The following is a 9,149-nucleotide window of genomic DNA, read 5'->3' as shown; positions in this document are numbered from 1 at the left end:
TATTACTCTTGTAAATAGACCTGACATGGGCTGCCCACATTCAGGTCCAGACCAAAAAGGCTAGGCAGCGCCTGTATCACCTACGACAACTGTGGAAGTTCAGGGTCTCTCCAAAGATCCTCAGGATTTTCTATACAGGCGCTGTGGAGAGCATCCTCACACAGAACATGACATCGTGGTTTGGGAACAGCTGTGTGAAGGACCAAAAAGCTCTCCAGAGAGTGATCCGTACAGCAGAACGCTGCTGCAGGATTGCTCTCCCCCCGCTTCAGGACACCTACACCAGGAGATGCCGGACTAGAGCAGCGCAGATACTGAAGGACCCGTCCCATCCTGGCAACAAACTGTTCCAACTTCTGCAATCTGGTAGAAGGTTCCGCATCATCCGGGCAAGGACAGAGAGACTCAAGAGGAGCTTCTATCCCCAAGCCATCCGTGCCCTAAACACACACACCCGCCCTCTCACATCATCTATAATTGACTGAGACAGGACTCTTCCAGACACTAAACCAAGGAACAATGTACATTTCAAATTCCTTTAATTTTAAACATGTTTATATTGTCTATCCTGTAAAATAGTCAGATGTCTATTCATATTAATGTACAGAATTCACCTGCTTGCTGCTACTACTGCACGTAGTACGTACGTATGTACGTACGTCCACACAATTGTTGCACATGTCAAGGAGCGTGTCAGGCTACATTTCACTGTGTGTTATACTTGTATAACTATGCATGTGACAAATAAAGAACCTTGAAATATAATTTTTGGGGGTTAAGTAAATGGAAACTATATTTTTCTAATAATTCCTGGGACTCCTCCTGTTTTTTCAACTCGGTCCATCACAGATGTCAACAACATGATCGGATGTCACATGGTCACAGTTTCAACCACTGTCTAAACTGTGAAACCTAAAATTAGTTTTGTTTTTTTTGGCTTTTTTCTCTGCTCATTTTTGTCCTGCTGGAGTATAAACTCCACAGTATTTATAAATCCATTGTTCGCCTTTGGACTTGACTTCTCTTCTATTGGTTATCCCTACACAGAAAAGAGAGGGGCGCTGGTGGCCATCGCACACTCGTTCTCTCTAACCTTCTTACTCACAAGGATCAGCACACAGTAAGCATTATAGCATAGAATAGGTCTTTATTGTCACTGTTACAAGAACAATGAAAGGCAGTTTGGCATTGTTCCATGAGTTTAGGGTTTAATGTAATACTTACACAATAGCGTAAGTATTTACACAGTAACACCGACAAATTTACATTAACACAAGAAAGATATGTACAAGTTATATATACATCTGCATACATACGGATACATTGAGTGTGTGTGTGTGGGGAGGGGGATGCTGCTGTTGCACATCGAGTGGGGTGGGGGTGCTGTTGCTACTATAATAATTACAGTTTAAAAATGTAGGAATGTTGGTTGCAATATAGTAAAAATAAAAATACGGTCTATAAATAAGGTGTAATGTCCATGAGTGTTGGCAGTGCAGTTATCCTCCAATCAGGGTGGAGGTAGGGCATGTTTGATAGCCTGTGGGTAAAAACTTCTATTGAGTCTGTTTGTCTTTGAGATGATGGACTTGTAGCATTTACCAGAGGGAAGGGGGAAAGTGAGTGTCCAGGGTGCGAGGGGTCCTTGATGATGATGATGCTGGCTTTCTGCTGAAGTCTGCCAGTATAAATGTCTCTGAGGGGGGTTAGTGAGGTGCCAGTTGCCCGCTCTGCTGCCCTCACCACCCGCTGCAGTTTCCTCTTGTCTTCCGCGGTGCAGCAGTAAGTCAGGCTCTCGATGGTGGAGCGGTAGAAGTTTACTAGCAGTCTCCGGGGTAATTGGGCCGGACGCAGCTTCCTGAGAAAGTACAGCCTTTGTTGTGCTTTCCCTACCTGGTGGGAAATGTTTGTGGACGAGGTAAGGTTGCCGAGATGTGGACTCTGAGGAACTTAAAGCTTTCTAACCTTTCTACCTCCTCCCCATCAATGTAGAGGGTAGAATATCTCAGAGTAGGTTAATTAGGTAAGTATAATTTCAGGTTTTGATTATTTTTTATTTGATTCTGCTTTTGCTCTGCACCTGCTAAACTCCTTTAATAAAATACTCCGCAATTAAAGTGTAAATTGTTGACATTTCCTTTGTGAAGCAGTAAAGATAAAAACTTGAGAATTAATCTACATTAATATGAACAGCTCTCACTCCAGCAGTTTAAAAGTAACAGACCCTTGGGGCTTGGTCCAAGCCATTAAATTCAACCCAGTCAGTTACCAGGTACACAGATCTAGAGGTCAGCTGTCCTTAACGGGTGTGGCTGGTAGGACCAGGCCTGCAAAGCTACTCAAGCTCCCAGTTTTTAATCAAAAGAGGGAGGGTAGACACCCAAAGGGCTTCGATCGCCTCCCCCATTGTTTGTGAATGTTAGACAGAAAGCTTTTAAGCAAAAAAGTGCTTGTACTTAATACAAAAGTGCTTGTATTAAATGGTGTGAGTGGGTGAATGAGGCATGCTGTATAAAGCACTTTGAATGAACTGGGATATTACTTGAGTGTACTGATGCAGCTGCAATCACAGCATTGTCCTCTGTTCAGAAATGCTCTTTCCCGTTTTACATAAATGGCGTTCTGTCTTCTTGTTCGTCTGTTTTGTGACATTTGTTTAGGCTCATGTTGTTTGCTTTCCCGAATGATAGATCATGCATTTCTCCTGGCACGTAAAAGCATATGTTACTCTGTGCTGAGGGTTGGGCACATTTTAACGCTGGTTTAAGGTACAAATCAACTTTTAATTGTCCCCTATTACTAATGAAAATCTCACTATCAAAGTCTAGCATGTCCCCGTTGGTAAACTTGATTTGTTTTTTAACCAGGTTAATGTGATCAGTGAATTGTGGCACCTCTTGAGATTTAATTTTGACCAAAAGTCTTTGCCATTGTTAAAAATCTGAATTCCTGTGGATTTTTACTATTGTTTATGCCATCTGCATTTTCTTTTCAATATATCCACATACCTGAACTGATGACTTGGTGGTGTTCCAGGCTAGGATAACAGAGCGCTCTTTTTCACTTCCTCTATATACAAATTGGTGTCAGTAGGTAAAACTGGGGAACCCATGGCACATCCATGTTTCTGCCCGTTAGTACTGGCCCTTGTATGTCAAATATATGAAATGAAGACAGTTCCAAGAGCAGACTCACTTGAATCGGTGCTGATCCTGTTGCTGACGTTGGGACTAGCCTGTAATTTCTTACAAACCTTTGGGGCTTTCAAACCCCAAAACATGCCAAAAACTGGTCCACGCTAAGGATAAAGTCTTCGGTACAAATAGTGTATGCTACTAAGTGTCAGGGGGATTTATCGTCTTTCTGGGATGTTACCTGAGTCTTTGCTATTGCTGGTATCAGAGGCTGTAAATCCAAAACTATTCTACATATCTGTGGGCAGTAAAGGATAAAACAGAAATGTGTGTGGAAATTATACAATATACAATACTGGGGGTTATAAGCCTTAAAGATGAAAATAAATTCTAACATAAGCAAATATGTATCCACTAGTTAAATTTGAAGTCTAGTATTTCTTTTTATTTCCTCCACTAACTCTAAGAAAATTTACTTTTTAAGGAACACGGTTGAGTATTTAGTAAGTGAACTAAACAACTAAAGTTTTACCATATTGGTAAATAATCAGCTAAATTCCACCAACATCAAACTCTGATACAAAGTCAATTACAGTTACTTCAATGAGTAAAGCCCCAGAACACCTGCAGCAATAATCATTTCACTCACTGTCAAAGCCTCATCTCACAGTCTCATGTTAAGCTGCAGGCAGCTGCTGCAGTACTCTCCTGAGCGATAGGTGTCGCCACTCAGACAGTATCTCCACATAAGCGTCTCAGCTTCTTGCATAATACAGTGCTGCTCGCTCGTTGACTTTGTTAGTTGTTCCCGTACACGACTCAGGGGGACGATGCCTTTCAGTCTGTGGCACCGTGTCTGTGGAACCGTCACCACCACAACAACATACTGTCAGATTTCTGTCAGAATCTGCAGATTAAACAGTACAAATAAAATGTTTACGTTGTCTTCCCAACAGTTTCACTGACATCTACGCTGGATGGCCAGGAAGCGTTCGCGATGTCGTATCGGGTGCTTCTCCGGCGCTGATAATTGGCTTCAGTCTTGTGTCGGTGACGTAAAAGACGGATTTAATGCAACTTGACCGTTCAAACAGCAGTCGCTTTCTAAAACATCGGATATGTATCGGATTCAGTACCACATACGAAAGTGACCCAGATCGGATTTGAAAATATCGGATTTGCGCCGTTCACACTGTCATAGCATGATCAGATATGGGTCGCATAGGGTCAAAAAAATCGGATTTGATGCGCTTTCGCCTGCAGTGTGAACGTAGCCTAAGTTGACTCTGTGGATTCTTTTAAAAAGCAGCTAAAACAAAAGGCTTGCTGTTGAGAATGTTATATTGAATTAATATTTACTTAAAACTACATGCTTATTTTACTGTCTTTATTTAGTTAATTAATCATTTTTGTAGTCTTTTGTGTACAGTGCTTTATGACCACTTGTCTGTGAAAAGTGCTTAATAAATAAACTTTACTAAACCTTTTCTACACAAGCAAAAAAGACAAAACCAGAAAGCAAGACTTTGTTTTGTTGCAAAATGTTTTCCACAAACTCAAGTTTTCCAGCTGTTCCAACAGCTAAGCTTCTGCACTGGAGCCTGTGTTGTATAATTGAAATGGTAACAAAAACCAACAGGACACTTGTGTTTTCATGCCAGCTGCGGTGGCCACAGCACAACGCACCATGTTACAAAAATTGAGAGGTGCATGATGACCGACGTGCCTCAAAGGCTGTGTTGCACAACGCATGATATGATGTCTAAATCAGCACAAAACATCCAGTAGACAGACATAATGCCTCCATAAGGCCTGTCTGACACCCATCAATAAAAGCTGCCATCATTTCCAATATTAAGCCTTAATATCATTTGAATGTATAACATAAAAAAGAGGGGGAATTATTTACCTATCTACCTAGATAATTTTCTAAACATATTTTTTATTGTTATGTATTTCACATTTTGACTGGGTAAAGATTTAGGCCCCAGCCTCAAGGGGCCACTGAAGGAACCAGTTCTTCATATTGGATACGTATATCCTCCCCAGCATTGCTCTTTGGGTTTGACAAGTATACAACAAGCTGAAACTCAATATGAATGTTCATAGCTGAAGACTCAACTGATATTGATCCTAAAGTCGTTTCCTATCACACACACTTTTCACATTTCACTGTTCCTGCATGTCCACGATGACTCCTGGGGCTAAAATTTGTGAAATTTCCAAAACAAGTTCAGCAAACTACAAATGTACATTTTTTAAATCCAATTTGTTAACAAAAAGCATATAAAGTGTAAAATACAGTGCTACACAGTACCAGCTGTACTGTGTAGTACTGTGGCATCACAGCAAGAAGGTTCTCAGTGTTTTGCGTTCAGTGTTTTATTTGTTCCTGAGTAAATCAGTTTGGCTGAGATTAAAGTTACAGTTTTCACACAGCTGAATGAATGTCAGACTGAAAACGATTAAACAGAAGTGTGAGATGGTCGAGAATTTACTCTTAAAAAAAAGAAACTTTTTGAATGCAGGATATTTTATTGACACAGTTTAGCAGGAGCAAATCAAAAGCATAATCAAATATTCAAGCAATCAAATAATTTGAATTATACTAATCCAACCAACCTACTCGGAGCTAATGCTGACTTTGTTTTGATCTTTAAGAGGAGAGCGGAAAGCAGAAATGGGCACGCCATGGCTACGATGCGCCTATCTCTGTGTGGATATAATCCAACAGGAGAGGAGCCCAGTTCTTGTTTCCAATCAGAAACAATGGAGAGAGAGAGGGAAAAAGTCAAAAATCATAAATTAAATGAGTGGGCATTGGTTGCTCCTGTAGTGTTACTACTACAGAATAATTCCTAATTTTCCCACATTCCTACAGTCACACACAGACACTAATCTGTGAAGCTGGATCATGTTCACACACACAAAATCCAGAGAATAATTTTCATTACTCAAACTGCACTCATTCAACATATGAATCATAATTATATTCTTTATCTTTCATTAAGAATAAAGATGATTTACTATTAGCAAAAGCACATATTATGGCACGCTACATCATTTTAATCATTAAAGGCTGGGTGTTTACCCTCTCTCAGGTGATGGGAGGTAAGCCGGGGGGACTTCAGTCTGTCTCTTTCCCACCAATTGACTGTGGGTTCTCTTCAGGTACTCTGGCTTTCTCCCAGTGATATGCAGTTAGTAAGGTTAAATTAACTAAATTGGCCATAGGTGTGAATGGGAGTGTAAATGGTTGACCATCTTTGTATGTTAGCCCTATGACAGAATGGCCACCTGTCCAGTGTATAGCCTGCCTCTCACCCAATGGCAGCTAGGATGGGCTCCAGCACCCTATGACCTGGAGCGCAGGATGTATGCATTTAAACATGCTTTTGTTGCCAAGCCAGAGCAGAAGTTGGCTGCAATCAAAGTAATGGAGATCGTACCACCAGGATGATACATATTGGCTGCTGAAGGGAATTCAGTCATTCAGCATTACTCTCTTTTTATGTGCAGTACTGTGCAAAAGTTTTTAGCCACCTCATTTTTCATACTTTGCATCTAAGAATCCAGACGTTCATTCTTTAAAAAACAACAACTAACAATTATCTTCAGTTCTCCAGTCTTTCTGAAGCTCTTCAAAGTTTTTCTTTGGACATTAGCCACTTTTATTTGTTAAGCCGCCGTGGCGGGGTGTGATTTGTGGCTCAGTTGCAGGGGAGGGATGGACCAGTGGGTTCAGGGTGTGGTGTCAGAGGAGGCTGGCCCACACAGCTGCTGTCCATCACATGGTCATGCTTCCCTATTTCAGTAGGATGCCAGGACCTGATAGGGGAGTGTGTTGCATTAACAAGGTGGCTGGAAAGCTGCACAAACATTTAAATAGTTATAAATAAAGGAATTCACCTGTCTGTAACACTGTGTGCTCGGGTGCTTTCCAACACAGCTACTAAACACTGACCAGTGAAGCAATAAAAAAGTACCTAAGTCAAGGGATGAGCTACCATTGAGTCTACTAACAACAGAACACTTAGTAAAAAAGAAAAAAAAAATGATATTTATATATATATTTATATTTATACATATATTGGTAAATGGTAAAATGGCCTGTATTTGTATAGTGCTTCACTAGTCCCCTAAGGACCCCAAAGCGCTTTACACATCCAGTCATCCACCCATCCACACACACATTCACACACTGGTGATGGCAAGCTACATATTGATTATAATTCTCCTCATTTTGAACCATAATGAGTGCTAAGGTGATGATGGAGGGTGACCGCAGCAAAGGCTTTGGCTTTGTGTGCTTCTCTTCTTCAGAGGAGGACACTAAAGCTGTAACAGAGATGAATGGACGTATTATGGCTACAAAGCCACTGTATGTGGCCCTTGCTCAGTGGAAAGAGGAGCATCAGGCTCATCTAACCAACTAGTACATGCAAAAGATGGCCACTGTCCGAGCTGTGCCCAATCCTGTCCTTCACCCATACCAGCCTGTCCCACCCTCATGGCAGCTATCCCACAGGCTCAGAACTGTGCTGTGTTCTTTGCCAAACAGCTGGCCCAGCTGGAAGTTCTGGAAGTGCGCCCTCAGCACTTCCAGAACATGCCGAATGCTATGCGTCAGTCAGCACCCAGGCCTCAGGCCTTAAACACCATCTATACAACCACCACCAACAACAACACCCAGGTCCCACACTGATGGCTGCTCAGCGTACACCCACACAGGCACTCAACCAGTGCCCTGCAAATGCTTCAGCTGCCGCAGCCCCAGTGCGTGCCAGTACAAATATGCTGCCGGTCTCTGGTCCTAGCAGCTGTCAGGAAGCCATTGTTTAGGAATGGAAACAAGGGGAAAAGGCTGAGGTACCCTGAATTAAACAAGAACAGGACTGAAAATCAGTGGCAATAGTTCTCATGGAGTGATGAAAATTTCTAATTTTGACTTAAACTGTTATCATTTGTGACACCAAAGACCCCACAAGTACACATTGTTGCAGTGTTAGTGATGTTTTTGCAGCTATCTAGCCTCTAGACAGCCTGGCCTCTTCTGAAGACTGATTAGCCAATCAAATTCATCCAAGAAGGCAATTTTTCGTGAAAAAATGAGCAGTACTCAACTGGCCCAGGAGCTCATCGATCCAGGGCGTGGGATAACTGAGACACTTTATTCATGGTAGTCAACACAGAACTGTAGAGACCCATCTTGGGGCTACACCATACTCTCTGTGACTCTTCTATTTTTCTCATTTTCAGTCTTTCAGCCATTGGGGGCAGGGATAGCTCAGTAGGTAGAGTGGTGGCACCATTGTAAGGTCAGGGGTTCAAATCCACTGAATGGCTACCCTGAGGTACCCCTGAGCAAGGTACCGTCCTTACACACTGCTCCCCAGGCGCCCAGTGGCTGCCCACTGCTTCACTGAGTGAATGGGTTAAATGCAGAGAGGAATTTCCCCACAGGGATCAATAAAGTATACATTATTATTATTTCTTTCTGAACTATTTTCGTCTCATGCTCAGGTAACCTGTAGGGCCGTGAACTCATCGTCATGCCAGGTCCCATGTTAAAATGGTGCTCTGTCAGTGACATACGACTGGGCAACATACAACATTGTGTGGCTCCTCCTCTGTCCGACACTACCATCTCAGAGTCAGTGTCACCCATTCATTGTGTCACTACGAAGGGTCCTTGCCACTTGGAAAGTACACAGCAAATTCAGCATGTCCAAATTAACACTGTCGGATTTGATTTCAACACTATTAAAGTGTCTATATGGGTCCACACCAGAGAGTGTTAATTTAACTCTTTTTGGAGAGTTGGTACGTTAACTCTGATTTAGTGTTAAACACCAAATCTGTCTGGAGTTGATAATTTAACACTTGGTGTTAAGAGTTTATATATTAACTCTCAAAGAGTATTTTAGTTTAACTACGTAAGAGTTATCTTCTAATTCATTCTAAAAAGCGGGAATTTTACTGTTCTGAACTTCTAGAAATTTCTTTTGGAAATAA

General features: G+C 41.8%; 1 pseudogene; it reads left to right on the top strand.

Annotated features, from left to right (window-relative positions):
- The first annotated feature begins 7,309 nt into the window (after positions 1 to 7,309).
- On the top strand, positions 7,310 to 7,976 carry LOC146645614 (polyadenylate-binding protein 1A pseudogene; annotated as a pseudogene).
- Positions 7,977 to 9,149: the final 1,173 nt, after the last annotated feature.

Source organism: Rhamphochromis longiceps, linkage group LG20 (genome assembly GCF_057381845.1).
Source record: "Rhamphochromis longiceps isolate RC_006_pf linkage group LG20, R_longiceps_female_GT1.1, whole genome shotgun sequence".
In the NCBI taxonomy this organism is placed as follows: domain Eukaryota; kingdom Metazoa; phylum Chordata; class Actinopteri; order Cichliformes; family Cichlidae; genus Rhamphochromis; species Rhamphochromis longiceps.
The sequence above is the reverse complement of the archived record's forward strand: the minus strand, read 5'-3'. Positions and strand labels throughout refer to the sequence as shown.